This window comes from Camarhynchus parvulus, chromosome 3 (assembly GCF_901933205.1).
Source record: "Camarhynchus parvulus chromosome 3, STF_HiC, whole genome shotgun sequence".
NCBI classification, from domain to species: domain Eukaryota; kingdom Metazoa; phylum Chordata; class Aves; order Passeriformes; family Thraupidae; genus Camarhynchus; species Camarhynchus parvulus.
Window position 1 is genome coordinate 66827539 of NC_044573.1, and position 16056 is coordinate 66843594.

The 16056-nt window shown below is 42.8% G+C and overlaps 1 protein-coding gene across 9 annotated transcripts in view; it reads left to right on the forward strand.

Moving 5' to 3' along the window:
- FYN (FYN proto-oncogene, Src family tyrosine kinase) overlaps window positions 1–16056 on the forward strand; it is a 138663-nt gene that overhangs the window by 78981 nt on the left and 43626 nt on the right. For 5 of the 9 annotated variants that reach the window (XM_030945523.1, XM_030945531.1, XM_030945532.1 and 2 more), the window contains one exon: window positions 5575–5709. The exons of 3 other annotated variants lie outside the window; for them this stretch is intronic. The gene's annotated coding sequence lies outside the window, so the exon portion shown is untranslated. Of the gene's footprint in view, window positions 1–1162; window positions 2055–5574; window positions 5710–16056 lie in introns of those variants that run through there. One more of the 9 variants, XM_030945526.1, reaches the window with a different exon arrangement.

The following is a 16056-nucleotide window of genomic DNA, read 5'->3' on the forward strand; positions in this document are numbered from 1 at the left end:
CCTTCTTCTTCGTGTGCCTTTATCCTGGAGAGTATGTGCTTTCTTTATCTACAGTGGTGTGGGTTTGTACCCATATTCCACACGTTCTCTCACAGCGCCATTAAGTCCCAGTTTGCATGAGCTGCACCAGCTGTGTTTTGTGATAGGAATCACAGAGATGAGAATCCAGTTCAGTAACAGAATCACCAATCACAGAAAACAGTTCTTCGAACTTTTAAAGTTCATCTACTCCAACACTCTTGCCCTGGACAGGGATATCTGCCACTAGACCATGTTACTAAAAGCCCCATCCAACCTGACATCAAACACTTCCAGCAACAGCAACAGGACACCTGCAACCTCTCTAGGCAGTCTGTTCCAGTGTCTCACCATCTTCATTGTAAGACATTTCTTCCCATTTCCAGTTTAAATCTACCCTTTTTTAGTTGAAAACTGGATTTTTTTAAAAAGTCACTACAGGTCCTGGTAAACAGTTTCTCTTCGTGGTTCTTGTAAGCTTCCTTTAAGACTGTTCTAAGGTCTTCCTGGACTCTCCTCCATGCTGAACAACCCCAAGTCTCTCAGCCTATCTACATAGCAGAGGTGTTCCATCCCTCTAATCATCTTCATGGCCATCCTTTGGACCTGTTCCAGCAAGTCCAAGATCTGGTGCTGGGGATCCCAGAGCTGGGTGCAGAACTCCTGGTGGGATCTTACAAAAACAGAGTAAAAGGACAGAATCACCTCCCTTGACTTGCTGGCCACACTGCTTTTGATGCAGCCCAGGATCTAGCTGGTTTTCTGGGCTGGAGTCCCATGTTGCCAGCTCATACCAATTTTTCATCCACCTGTACTCCCAAGTACTTCTCCACAGGGCTTCTTTCAGTTCCTTCGTCCCCCAGTCTGTACAGATGCTGGTGGTTGCCCTGACCTAGGTGCAGGACCTTGCACTTGGCCTAGCTGAATTTCACAAGGTTTGCACAGTGCCACCTGTCAAACCTGTCAAGGTGCCTCTGGATGACATCCCTTCCCTCCAGCGTGTCAATGGCACCACTCAGCTCAGTGTCATCCCCAAGCTTGCTGAGGGTGCGCTCAATCTCAATGCCTATGCCATTAATAAAGATCTTTATCAAGGTAGGCTTAGATGAGATATGAGGAAGAAATTCTTCTCTGTGAGGGTGGTGAGGCATTGGAACAGGTTGCCCAGAGAAGCTGTGGATGCCCCATCCCTGGAAGTGTTCAAGGCAAGGATGGGTGGGGTTTTGAGTAATATGGTCTCGTGAAAGGTGTCCCTGCCCATGGCAAAAGGTTGGAACAAGATGGTCTTTAAGGCGCCTTCCAACCCAAACCACTCCTGATTTTATGACTAAATTGTATATAATTCCTGATGATTGGTGGGCTTAAAATCCTTATTGCCTGAGCCTTGTGATGCTTATGCAGGTCTCAGCACAAAGTAAAAGATTCTGCGGCTTCTGATGCTCAGCCAAGCTGTGGACCACAACTTGTGGCCACATTCTGGGGGCAGGTCACATAAAGGGCAGTAGACAAAGGACAAAAGTCTGCTTCTACTGCTTGTAGGGGTGGTTTAATGTTCCACATCAAGGAGCTTCAGTGGCTCTCGCACATGACCACTCTTCTCTCAGACCACATTTCCTATGAAAAGTTACCATTAAAAATGGTAATCTTTGTCTGTCTCTCAGTCATGGTCAGGTAACAGATGCAGGCTTTTATTGTGGCAGAGTGACCCACACAAGTAGCTGCCGAAGAGCAAAGTGAGAATCCTCACCAGAATTTCTCTTCCTGGAAACACTCCAGGCACACAGAAAGGGGAAGCCTTAAGTATCTCATCTGTTTTTTGTGTTAAACCATTGCAGACAATCTTTCTGTATGGACTGATGGGGAAGGAGCTGGAGGACTGGGAGAAAAGAAAAACTGCAAATGCCAGAGCTGGAAGCCATTCTTAGGAGAGGCAGTAAAAGGGAGAGGAGGAAATGAGCTTGAGATCTGCTTTTTTGTTTGTTGTTTATTGTATAAAGTTGAAGGACCAGCCACGTTCAACCCTGGTATTTTCCCTGGTGAGTTCTGAAAAACTGTATCATTGATGTGTGGGTCTTCCTCTTTTTACAGAAGTCATTTCAGGAGCAGCATCACTAGGTGGAGAAGAAAATCTTTAGCTCAGTCTTTTATTCTCAGGATAGCTATTGTAGAATCCTTGATCTGGTTTCCTACCATAATTAATCTTTCTTATGGAAAAAATATTCCCAGCTTCTCTTCTTGCTGTCCCTGTGCAGAAAAAAGTCAGTGTTGTCTCAATGTTCTCTGACTTCAAACTGTGCAGCCCCAGAGCACGCTAGAGCTTGGATATTTAAGTGAGTGTCAGGGCAGGAAGGAATAGTCCTGACAATTATATTGAGAGCAGGTCCATGCAGCCCCCTAAACTTTAGAAGCATGTGAGAAAGGGAAGAAGAGTGCTTTACATTAAGTAGAGGGAGCTGTGTTAGGAACTGTTTTGAATGTACTGTGGTCATAAAGGACTGTTTGAACAGCCATTAAGCTGTTCCTGGGGTTTTAAATTAATACCTCCTATAGGACAGATGTTTCATGCATGTTATGTGCAGAGAGCCAATGATATACACAAGTTGTGTAAATTTAAGCTATGGATGAAATGCTGTGTATACCTCCAAATGCTACTTTAGGAACGTTTTCCTTGGTTCTCCCTTTCTTAGCATGTATCAGTATTGCTGCTGGGAGGTGGGCATGTTGTTTGGCTGGGGTGTGGGTTGTGCTTTGTTTCCTCTCATTGTTTTCTTCAGCGAGGAAAGGAGATTGGATAAAACTCTTTTCTGGTCTCTGTTGACATCAGCACATTCGATCTGCCTGCGTCCAAAAGAATTATGTCAAAGCAATTGCCTGCATTTGTTCCTTAGCGTGTTCTCCAGCAGCACTGTCGCTTGAGGGTCAGACTGGAATACATTAAACTGGAATTGGGGCAGAAACTGCAGCCAGCCTCGGGTCAATGATGCCTCTTGAGATTTGTGAAAGTGACACTTCTGGGGTTCATTGCATTAAATTCCATAGCATTTCTGTGTCTAGTCTGGGTGAATTACAAAGGCAGATGGGATGGTTAGTTTCACATTTTCCTATTTAATTCTGTGTGTCTAGAATAAAAGGAAAAGCCTTGCATCTGATTTATTTTGCAATATTTCAAAAAACGATTTTTTTTTTAAATCCATGTATTAAAGCTTTTTACTTCTATGTAGTTTTTAATGCTTATAGTTAGGAAGATTATCACAGTTACTTCATCTGTAAAATTCTGTTTCTGGAGTCTGGCTTATGTGATCCTTGGTACGTCTTTTGACGGAAGCCTTTACAAGGTTTAAAAACACAGTTGCATGTGTGCTTAACAGGACATCCTCATGCTGTAGGATGTAGCTGGGGTTGTGCCAGAGGGAGAGGGAGAAAAATGTATCCAGGAGGACAGAAAGTATAAAGATGCAAAAATGCACACTTCAAACTGTACTTTTACACGCTCTGATTCATCTTTTATTAGTAGCTCTGAAACCTTGTCCTCAATCAGCTTTCCCTAAACTTCTGCTCTGTTAGTGACTAAGGAGTTGCCAATCAGAGTTTTGAGCTGACTGTTGACAGGAATTGTTGGTAGGAATGCTGGATATAGCAGAGCTGAAGCAGTGGGGTGTGTGTGAATGCATGTACACATACACGTACATACACACCACACTTGGACAAGCCTTTTTCCTCCCTAAAATTTTTACAATCTTTCTTGCTGTGATTCACTCTGCAGAAGCTTTGTACTACATGTTTACTGAAGACAGGATCTCTCTTTTATGTTTGTGACATATGACCAAGATTTTACTATGCTGTGTTTTAGCAGGCGTCACTTACTGCGCATAACCAAAAGTTTGAAAAACACATTTTTTCCACCTGTTTAACATAAAAATAACTGTAGAACCATAATTAAATTTAATTAGATGTTTGTATGAAATAACGCCTTCTTAATCTCTGGAGTGGCATATGTGAACTAGTCCTGAGTTAAAGTAATTGAGATTATTTTATCTGTTCTGTGTGCAGAATTTACACTGCAGCATTCAGTCATAAATGGGTTCATTCCAGAAGCTTAAAATGAGATGATGCCAGCAACTGGCACAAATCAAACACTTCCAGCCTTCCCACTCCTGCACATTGATAGGATTAATACTTCCTGGCCAAAGGCCCAGGTTAAGACAGACAGCACGCACAAAAGCTTGTGCTGCCTCCTTAAAAAAACACCAGATTTAAATATTGGCAGCCTGTGAGATGAAGCAAATTCAGTCACCAGGGCCCCACAGCTGAACACATGGTCCTCAGGAACCCAAATGCCCAACCCCAGCCTTGGGACAGATAACCAAAAGCTTTCTTGGCAGCGCCCAGCTCCCTAAGCATGCAGAAAGGCAAGGAGGAGACAGGTAGATGCCCTGAGTGACCTGGGAGGTTCCTGCAGGAGTAGTGCTCATATCCATTCAATCTGCATAAAGGATTTCCATGAAGAAGATAGCTAGTCCACTGGTTCATCCTAAAAGGGTGAATTTGGGAGAGGAAATACCAGTGAGGTATGGAGGACTCTTCCACAACTTAATTCTCTGAGGTCACCTTCTGTGGCTGGATGAGATCCCAGCCAGATCCCCGGGACAAGGTCCCAGTGGCACGCGGCAGATGAAGTGAATTGCTGAAACAAGGAGTCACCAGTAGCGGAGTTGTAACAACACCCATCAGTTTCCTAAAAGTGGTTTCCTTGGGATCTCAGTGTGAGGAGCTTTGTACAGTGAGGTTTTGTGTGCAGCCAGGTTCTGGGAATTGAGCCTGCCTGCAGATCCTGCAGAAGATGGACAGTTGGGTGTCATCTGTACTAAAATGGCACCTCATCCCCAAAAACCTGGGGTTTCCCTGGAGATGTTTTGTAAGATGTGAGCAGGAAGGCTGCCAGGATTAATACCCTCCAAGGAGAAGGAGAGTTTCTTGGTGGCAACATAGAGCACAGTGTGGTGCAGTGACCACTCAGCTCACCAGCAGGAGCTCCTGCTTTGTAGCAATTTACCCAAGGTGCGTGGGCACGCATCCTTTTTGAATCAAGCGTGGTTACTTTCTCAACTTTGCAGAGATGGGCAGTACCTCATGAACTGTGGTGCAAAGGGTTAATTACTGGTTAATTTGCTATAACACATCATTGCTGAACAAGCAGAACAAACTTGCCTGTTCACAGCCTGGATTGGAATAATTTTCAGTCTCGGTGCAATTTCTACCTTTGCTAGATCAAAGTCTGCTGTTATCAAATTTATTCAATGTAAAAATACTGCTATACCATGAACAAAATAATAAAATTCTCTCTAAGATTTTTGTTTATAACGAAGCCTCCTGTAGCCCAGTGATCCAGTTATTTAATTTCTCTTCCCTGAACACTCTGCTGGTTTTTCCAACAGTTTTTTTGTAAAATGGAGCAGCAGAACCTGATACGTGTTTCACAGAGCAGAGGAACAAGAACCAAACACAGCGTCACCATAACCTACCTACTCATCTTTTGATTTTCATTTGTTTGTACAGCTGAGGCTCGCATTAGCCCTTTTGGCCACAGCCTTGCGTGGGGAATTCATGTTGAGCTGATTGCTTCCCAGGACCCTGGGTCTCACATTCAGTCTCTGCTTCGGAGGATAGAGTCCTCTCTCTCCCTCTCATCCTGTAAGTATGGCCTGGATTCTTCATTCTCATAAGGGCATTTTGTACTTGGCCATATTAACACCTAAACTGGTTTCTCCCATTTTTCTACAGACCCCAGTTGCTCTGTGTCAGGCTTGTTATTTTGTGGTTTGTTTTCTGCCATTCCTAGTCTCATGTCTAACCACAATGACTTAACTTTAATCCAGGTCACTGGTAAGACTATTAAATAGTAAAGGGATCATCACCAATGCCTGTGGAATCCAACAGGAACCCATTTGTTTGCTAATAAATAGTTTCCAATTTACAGTTACACTTTGCTTTCCTTAATTTAGCAGCTTTTTAATACTTCTAATATGACTCTGGACTCAAAAGTGACTTCAGTATAAAATAGGTTCAAGGTTTTAGCCTGATCTTATATGGTGCTCTCCACCAATGGAGTCCTGCTCTCCCTATACAGATGGAGACATCCCATGTAGACTTCAAAGCATTCATAAAGATATTCTACAGACCCAGTCAAATGACTTAGGTTTGTAATACTGTTAACGATGCTGCCTTCTTCAAGTGTACTTGTAATTTTTACAAGAAGTTATGTCAAATTGGTTTGACAGGATCTATTTTCCTTAAAGCCAAGTTAATTGACTTTAATTACAGAGCTTTGAAAAAAGTTATTAATTGAGGCCAGTGCTGGTTGTTCTATGCTCTGCAAAATACTGGAGACTCATCCAATGGGCCTGTAATTACTTTCTACCCTTCTCAAATAGTAGCCCAGTATGAACCTTCTTCCTGTCCCTGGTCCTTCCCCAAAGGCCAAGAAGTGCTTTAGATGCAGTAGCAGCTCCAAGGCTACCTCTGTAAACCTTCTGAGACAAGTTTATTTCTAGCAACTAATCTGAATCACCCAGAATCATTTATCTGCTGCTTAACATCTCCTCTCCAGGGGCTGCTGTGGTGGGAAACTATTTCATTATCATCATCATAAACAGATCATCCATCCTTTTACCTGTGTGCTAATTGGAAACATTTACTGAATAACTTCTGCTGCTGTCGTATTGTAATGAACGTTTCTACAATTTTTATTGTTCGGGATTCATCTTTCATAATCTGCTTTAAAAAAATTAAGATGTATTTCTGTTTTTATGTGCCGACATTTTTTTTCTAGTATCTTCTTGATTCCTGTATATCATCTTTATTTTAGGGGTTTTTTTTGCTACTATTATCTCTTCCTCTTTCCCCTTTCACGTACCAGTTTTCTATATAACATTTTATATGTTTTTTCACTTCCCTGATAAACCCAGCTGTTGGGTTTTTTCGTTGTGTGTTATTTTTATCTAGCCCATTTCCATGGTTGTAATAGTGTAGGCATTTAGGAAATGCCTTAAACTGCTTGCAGATGTCAGCAACTTTCTGTATGTTCTGCCTTCAGCCTGATTTGACTCCCATTCACTCTAGTTTTGTGAAATTGCTTCTCAGAAAGCATGCCACTAGGATTTTAATTTATGTATCTATAAAGAGCGTACGCTCACATATTGCATAAAATTCTGGTCTGGATTTGATTGCAGACAATGTTAACTATTTGCACAGGAAGTGTTGGTCCTTTTCAGCCTAAACAACCAGTAACTTCTGGTTTGTGGCTATTTCCTCTCTACTGACAAAGTCTCGAGCAGGGATGCTCTGGCTCCCATGCTACCCCATGTATGACTCACAGGCAGTTTAGGTGTGACCACTGTGGGGTTTAGCTCATGTGTGGTGGAGCTCAGCTCTTCACCTTGTGGTGATTGTGCTGTGAGCTGCTCCTGTCCCCTTTGGTGCTGGGAGGCCGATGCTGTAGATGACTCATTGGCAAGAGCTTAATTTCACAAGGTTAGGAAGGCAAATCTTTCTTTGAATTTAGGGGTTAGTAACTTGTCATTTGTAGCCCTTTGGAAAGGACAGGCCTGTGTTAGTGCTAGTGACATAAGGTCTCCAAAGCAACTCAAGAAGGGATTTTGTACTTCCTGTACATAAGTGTTGAAGAAGCTCATCAACCCTGTAACTCTCCAAGATTATTTATTTTCTAGTTGTCAGTCACTCAGATGTCATTTGTGACACATATGGCCTGGCACCACCCTCTTCCGTTTGGAATTTTTAAATTGGCTACAGCTGTTTCTGTTAATAATATAATAGTCTAAGTATAGCAATTATTTTTCAAGAGTACTATTTTGCATTGCTACTTTATAGGCAGAGGCTCTATCCATTTTTTTCAGAATCCTGTAATTAGCATATAAGCAACTGGAAAGGGTCATCTTCTCACAGCCTTTGCTCTGGTTGATGTTCTCCTCGATATCCGGTTTGTACTAAATGTGCTTGTGATTACTTATTTGACCTGACCCTCCCAGCCAGCCTGGCTTAGAGTGTCAATTTGTTCCCTATCAAGAGGTCCTTTTCCCTTTACAACACAATCCACAAACCTGACATGTGTCCCCTATGCTGTGGGGACAGCACAGTTGTTAATTTCGGTGGCCTTCAGCTTTTTGTCTCTTTGTGCTAAGAAACAGGGAGGAACTCCAGACAAGATCTCCAGATCTCCTGAATTGTCAGGAGTTGTGTATTTCACAAGGTGTATCACAGAGCAGTCATTTTCAGTGAAACTCTCCCTGTCTGCTCCAGATTACCACCCAGTTTTGTCTTTTTGTTTCAAATACACAGAAATGGAGAAACCTCTGTGGACTCTTCCTCACACACTGAGGGTGTAGAATACACCTTTGGTCAGTTGGGTTCAGCTTTCCTAGCTCTGTCCCTTCCCAAACCTTCCCCTGCCTAGTTGCTGCAGCGGCAGAGTGAGAAACAAAGAAGGTCTTGATGCTTTGTGAGCACTGCTCAGCAATAACTCAGACATGGCTGAGTTATCAACATTGTTCTGCTCCCAAAGCTGAAGCACACACAGCAAGGTTTGAGATGCTGTGGAGAAACTGAACCCTGTCCAGACACTGTGAACTTACCTAAGATGTCATCTAGCAGTCAGCTGCTGTCATACACTGAAACCACAGTGGCAACAGCTGGGTTTGAGAGAACAGGTCTCACTGGAGAACTTTTCTGTGGGATGTGAGCACAGGCAGGGTTTCTGTGTGTCCCCATTACTCAGTACTTTCAGCACTCACTGCCTTTATCACAGTGTGGTGGCCACCCAGTTTGGGGACCCCGCCTGTCAGCATCTTTGCTGTTGTAGATGAAGCAGCTACAGTGATGGTGAGAAAGCTGGGGGCTTCTTGTGGGCTGGCCAATGTTTGCTGGCAAATGTTTGCTCATGTTTAGGAAGAAGAGTATTTTCCCCCCAGTGTAACTGGACAAATAAGGGATTTAAATAAATCTATTAAAATGTTAGCAGTGGCAACCTAGAAGAAATAAGAGAAGGGAATGGTGTCTGCAAGGGTTTCAAAATAAGTGTCCTGATTTGAGATTCAGTTTGCTCCCTTTTTCTTGCTGTCACATCCTCCAAGTTCTCTGATCACAACACAGAAGTCAGACAAGGCAGAGAATGGGTTCATTTCATTCCTGCAGGAGTGAAGGGGGATGGGGAGGAGCAGTGAGGGGTTTTTTGAGAGAAAAATCTTTTTCTATGCCTCTTTCATAGTGCACAGTGGCAAACAGGCAGAACTTCTTTACTCCGTCCTTCCCCTTTCTCCCCTTCCTTCCCTGCCCATCCTGATTCACTTGGCACTCTGCTCTGCACTGCTCCCATACTGTGGGTCAGATGAACACCCATTAATCCTGGGTAGAATCTAAAAATAAGAATTGAGAGAAAAAAATCAGAACAGTGTGAATCAACCTGCAATCATCTTTCTGTTCTCCTAATGGGAAAAAAGAAAGAGGAAATCAGTGGAGACACTGTTTTACTTCTTCTCTTTCCAAGACAAAATTATTCTGGCATTTGCAGCAGTTGTTCTCTTGCTATAGGTTTTCTAATTTACACACTTAAAAGGCACTTCAAAATTTAGGTGCATTAGCTCAAAATGCTTATGCAGACCATCCAGCCCCCACTTCTCTCTGCTCATGAATAGAGCTACCACAAGCAGCCTGATGAAGGAAGAATGTAGCTGGAAATCACACCATTGAATTTACATGGTGTTCTCTCAGAACCAGGGATAGATCTGTCCTTTGTGGGGGTTAACTCTAAAGTAAGCAGTGTGTTTGCTGTATGTAGCTGCTGCCGTTAGTTCTTAATTTCAAAGATTCTTTTAACACATTTTAAGCATAAAAAATTCCTATGTGCAGTTTTGAGTCTGAATTGCTGTTCAGTTCATGAGAGTAAAACCTGCAGGCCTTCCCTCTGAAGTTAGTTACACATAAGACTTTTTCTTTCATATTACAAGTGAAATTTGGAGGTTAGTGGGAAAAGAAAAAAAAACCACAGAAGAACCCTTCCTCAGAGCTACTGCATTTTTCTAGGGCATCTTTTTTTCAAAATTATAAAAGCCCTGAGACAGTACAAGGCATAACTCAGTTACTGTAACTTTAAGAGATTGCAGTATGAGCCTTTAATTGTTTCTTGTGTTTTGTTCTGGTTTGGTTTTGCTGAAAGGGATGTATCACAAGGAGTGGAAGAGAATTCACTCACTGGTTTTTGAAAAAGATGAGGCCCTGACATTTACAGACTTGGCTGGCAAAGAAGCTGCACAAAACCTAGAGGGTGGAGACGTGTCCTTTCGTGGGCAGGTTGGAGGGTTTATCTTCTCTTCTTGCACTGGGGAGCTTTTGATTAGGGCTGCTCAAACAGCACTGTGGTAATGCAGCTTCCTGTGGCCCTGCCAGGTGACGTCCCCACCAGACAGCTGCCAGCCAGCCCCACCACCACTACTGACCCTCAAAGAACACATGGACGTGGTTATTGTTCCTCCTGCCCAGCTGGAACACTGACTTCCTTTTTCCTCTCTGACTTGTAATAAATAGATCATATAGCTAGATGGATAATAAACAGATTGTCTGGGTTGTAGTAAATCTCTTCTTGCCAGAGGGGGACCAAGACATTCATCACTCTTCCTTCCTGGCCCTGGGTAACCACTCGCCCTGTCCCATGGACAGCTGTGCTCACAGCCTCTGGCAGAAGCCAAGGCTCTAGTTGTAGCTCAGTGAAGCCCTTCCACGTGCATCTCCTCTTCCCTGGTCCTGACCCCCAAGCTGGATGAAATTAAATGGGCAAGGTGAAGCCCAGACCTTCATTTTTCATAACAGTATTTCAGTTCCTGTCCCAAAGGGGAAAAGAGGGAGGGCAAGCACAGGGCCAGGCTTTGCAGGCATGTGTTACAACTTAAACCTTGTCTGTGGTGTCAGGAAGCTGTTGTTTCCAGGGCTGTGTCCCCAGTCACTCCCCAGTAATGGGGAGGAACAGCAGGGCAGAATATGGCACTTCAAAGCCCCTTCCAGGGTCTGCTCTTTCACAGCAGCTGGAGCTGCTCCCTTTCCTGAACCCCTTCTGCCATCATTGTAGAGGACTTCCAAAGCAACTGCAAGCTGACAAGAAACAATAGTGAGAGCACTCCAGCACTGTAAAAGGCATTTGCTTTGAACCAGGGCAGTATGGCAGCAGGAGCTCAGCTGAGTCTGCCCTTCCTGCTCTTCCAGCCATGGATGGCCATGGACACTGGGCAGCAGCCTGACTCTTGACTGCTGCAGATAAACAATTGAACTGCTGAGTTTTTTCCTGCTCAGCCCACTAAAGCAGAATCTGGGAGTGAAGCATTAAAGGTCTCCCTTAAAAATCAAATTATGCAGCCCAGGAATTTTTGAGTGTTGTTTTGAAACGTACTTGAAGTTTTGCCCTGGTGTTTCTGGCTTTTTGTTCAGGAACATGACTTTGTGTATGTGAGATTTTCTGCATATCTTTAACAGTCAGAGGACATCCAGTGGTAGTACTGTGTCTTCTCTGATTTACATTTTTTCATGCATGACAAGTGTGGTGCACATGTAGATTTTGCAAGAATTCTACACAAATCTCCAGCTTTATTCAAAGCTGAACTGAATCTATCACAATGCAGTAGAATTATATTCTTTCTGGATTGGACCTTAGTGTAAAAATTATATGTATACATAGTAACCTGCAACCCACAAGCCTGGGGAATAATGAATGACACCCAGGAGTTTTAATTTTAAAGTATTTGTTGTATCTCTCTGACCTTAAAACTGGGGAATCCCTGGCAAAGCTGGAATGTAGGCAGTCCTTTAAAATGTCCCAGAGTTAATAGACAAAAACAAAAAAATAATGCAATAAGTGCTGCTGTTTTATTCCATCTGTTTCATTTGAGTTGGCTTGAAACTGACACAGTATTAATACTGGAAATCCAAAATGCTCCCATCAGCATAGATATGAGTCAAAGAGAGGTCAGCAAGCAGACAGCATGAGAATTACTGACCTACATAAGACTGGTTTAAAGTGCCTATTTGTTGCCCAACTTGGAATGCCTTCCTAGTGAGTTGTAATGGTCAAAGTGGGTGAGTGACACTTTTCTGAAAATTGGGGAGTTTAATGTGTCTCAGAGTTGTGTTTCAAAATAACCAATGCATCAGTTTCTCTCCAGGAGCTACTAATTGGGCATAGAAAGTAAGACATTTCAACTTGGGGGTAAATTTCTTTGTTGATTATTCCCATATACAGCCTGCAGGAGGCATTCCACAGTCATTTTTAAAGTCTCTTTCAAAAATTCTTGGAGTTCTTATTCTTGGAAAGCCTTTTGTGTCCTCCTTGAACCTTCACGGTAACTCAGAGTGTGGCATTTTGAATATTCAATCCTACGGTAGCTCATAACATTTGGTTTATTTGATGTCACAGACTGATAGTTCTGTGGTGCTTTCAGCAAAACATAAAGCACCAAGAAGATGGCCCTTAGAGATTTCATTTTTCACAGCCATGCTGGATGCAACCCTTAGTTTGATTCATGCCTGTTCACCACAGAGACTGTATAAAAGCCAAGGATTTTGTGCTTCTAATTTCTTTTTACATAACAATTTCTTAACTCAGCTTCCCTGCTGATGCTTTCCAGACAAGATTTGTAAGACTTGGTCAGAAAAAGGCAGTTGCCAGTTACCAGTCATCCAGCCTATCCCTTTCATGTTTTTTACTGAGAGAAGTTATCTTAAAAATATGCCACCAGATTTCATTCCAGAGAAGTCCAGGAGGAAAGAGAATGCACCCTGCAGGGTCTGAACCTGCTCTCCATCTCTTCAGCAGGCTGGAGCCCTCTCCTGTGCCAGTTCCCTTTTGTGTGCAAGGGGTCGGAGGAGAGAGGCCACAGCATGGATCAAAGGGTGCAGGGTAGGCAGGTTTTTCCCTGCATCTCTCTGTACCTCTCAAACACTCTTAGGACCTATTTTCTCTTACAACTCTAAAAAAAGAAGGTTCTGAAGATGTACCATAATTCAGACTTTCAGCTGTGAGTTGCAAAAGCTTACGAGAAAACTTCTGATGCTCGGAAAGAGTGAATTTACACCACTCTTCCCCCCATCCATATGCTTACTACTGCAGAAGCAAAGGTTAATCAGTACTTTTGGCTTTTCAGATATCACATGTTGGAGCTTTTACTTTTAAAATAGAAGTATAAAAAAAGGAATTTTCCTCCTACTCTTAGACTTTTCCTAGGTTTCAATTAGCTAGCAGAGGATGGCTTTTGTTTTTGTTAATGGTGTGGATGTCTGGCTTTGTTGGGTGTTTCAGTTTTGGGTTCCATTTTGTATCAAGAACAAAGAGAAAAACCAAAGGAGGAGATTTACAGTAATAATAATAATGTTAATATATCTCCTTAGCCTTCATCTGTATCCTAGCTAAAAGTGATTAAGGTGCTCTGACTATATAAATGATTAATACTGATTTAATGAATTTTATATCCTTGTCAATTAATGTTTCCACAATGTGGGTGGAAACTACTCTTCTGGTTAGACACATGTTGGATTGCTTGCAACATTAATGCTGGAGTCCAAGAAATGTAGTAAGGGCAAGAAAGGAGACAAATAATATAATGTTTATTTTCATTTGTCTCTAAGGAAGTCTCAAAACCCATGAAAATAGAGGGGTTTATGTTTTCAAAAAAACATGTTTTACGTTGCCCACAAAAACACAACTTCAAGATAACCAAATTCAATTACTTGCATTCGAAAAGTTCATTTTAATTAGCCCAGTTACATGCCTTTTAACGTGACCAGTGTCAGGCTATGATAATGCTGTGCAACCCATAACACTCACACATCTGAGAAATGCTGCCTTTCTTAGTGGAAATGGATTAAAAACTTGTTCCCTTACTCTAAGATGCACAGCATGTTGGATGAGCAACATTGTGTGCTCATCTCTAGAGAGTTTAGTGTAAAACAGCTCCAGATTTTGTTTGGTGATCTCAGAGCTGCCTGAATAATTCCAGCCTTCCACAGCTCCAAATGCTGACATGCAGGGAGATGAAGCTTTTGGATATTAAAATCCTGCTCTGTGATACTGAAAGAGATTAGTTTTTGGATTCCATTCATTGACACAAAGGCCAGTGCTGAATGGAGGTGATATTTATTGTCTATGAAACCCCTGAGTAAGCTGAAATCACTTTAGGCATGTACACTCATACATGTATTCTCTCACATTTAGCCAACTCCCCACGATGCTGTTTCTTTGAGCCAAGAACAGACAACTTTCAGGGACTTGGCTTGAAAAGATGTGTGCATGTAACACCCTCTGTCACATTTTACAAGAGGCTGCAATCAAGCAGTTTTTATACTTGGATTGTCTAGACACTGTGACAGTGGGAGGGGACAAGAGAAAGAAAAAGCGCATTTTGTCAGTCATTCATTTTGCATCAAATTCTCCTTTCCTGTGTGCTGCCATTGCAAGTGAAAAGATAAAGCAAGCAAAAACCAAGACATTCATAATTCACTGGTTCTCTATACATATAACTCCTAGTTATATGTACAAACCCAAACCATTTTTTTAAACTACCAGTACATATGTATACCATTCCCTTGTTTATTCACTTTTTCCAGGATAAATACTTGTAGCAATTTTTCTTTTTGCAGTTGATTTATCATTTCAACTTTTTCCTTATCAGTGTGTAAATGAAATATGTAGGGTTGTCTTGTCAGCAGTTGTAAATTTATACATGAAATATTCCCAGATTTCAGTGGGGATTTTTTTCCCTGCTCAGCTGAACGTTTGTGAATGAGCAACAAGAAAACCACTTTCCCTCCTACTGGTCTCACAGATTTCATGTTTCCTATCTCTTTTTTTCTTTCATTTTTTTCTCTACTTTCTTCATGAAAGCACATGGGAAAAATAAGAGGAGAAACAGAGCTGGGAGGGGAAAGGGAGGAGGTGATAGAGTTTCACAGGGATGTAAGTCTGCAAGCCAACAAAAAGGCTGTGAAATTCTTCTTTAAACAGCAAACCCTGCATATCACTTAGTTGCTTTGAGGTGAATAAGCCCATGTGGCAGCTTTTAAGCAGGCTGATTTAATGGCTTACCCTTCCCTGCTCAGGTGGTCAGCACCTCTCCGCCCTTCCTGCTGAGCTGGGGTTTCTCTGGGGGTGTCTCCCACCCAGCGTTTGCTCACTGCCCGTGTTTTGCTCTCTGCATATCACAGCCACCCTTTCACAGAGGTGTAGCAGGGTCCAAGTGGTGAATCCCAGATTATCCCTCCTGCCCAAAGCCTTGTGCGCTCTGCAGGGAGATGAGCCATCCCCCCACAGGGCTCTTGCCTTCTGTGTGGTCCTGCTTCACTCCCTGGCAGTGCTCACAGAGGCTCTGAGAGGAGCAGGAAAACCTCAGTTCTGAGTGGCATCTCCAAACAAAGGCTCTCCAGAGCCAGACCATCCTGTTGTTGAAATGGTAAAAGCAGTTTTCATGGTTCCACAAGCAGTTTTTCTCAGCTGATATGAAGCTGGCCAGGGCACCTGTGCACCTCTCGTGGTCCCTGTGGCTCACCTGGTGTCACTGCTGGTCCTGGGGATGCACAATACTCTGCACCTCCAGCTCCAGCCCAGCTTCCAGGGTGAGCAGAGGCAGGAGGTCAGCATGGCTACTGCAGCAGTGTGTTTTGCAGCCTCCAGGCTGCAAACCCCTTTCCCTCAACCAGTTGTTGCTTCATTCTCTTTAGGGATCCCAGCTCATGCCACCCACGCAGCAAGTGAAGAGTCAGGAGTCCATTTTTCTGTTCTCCCCAAAAAGACTTAAACATTTTGGTGGGGGAGCCCTGCTGAGTGGATGTGGTGTCTTGAAGGAAATAAAGAAATGCAAAAAGGGCAGTTTTAAATCAGGCTAAGAGCAAGAGAGGGTAGACCCATGCTAACTGCAGGAAATAAATAAAGATAAAATTACAGCATAACAGAATCATTTAGGTTGAAAAAGACCTCTGAGATCATAGCAT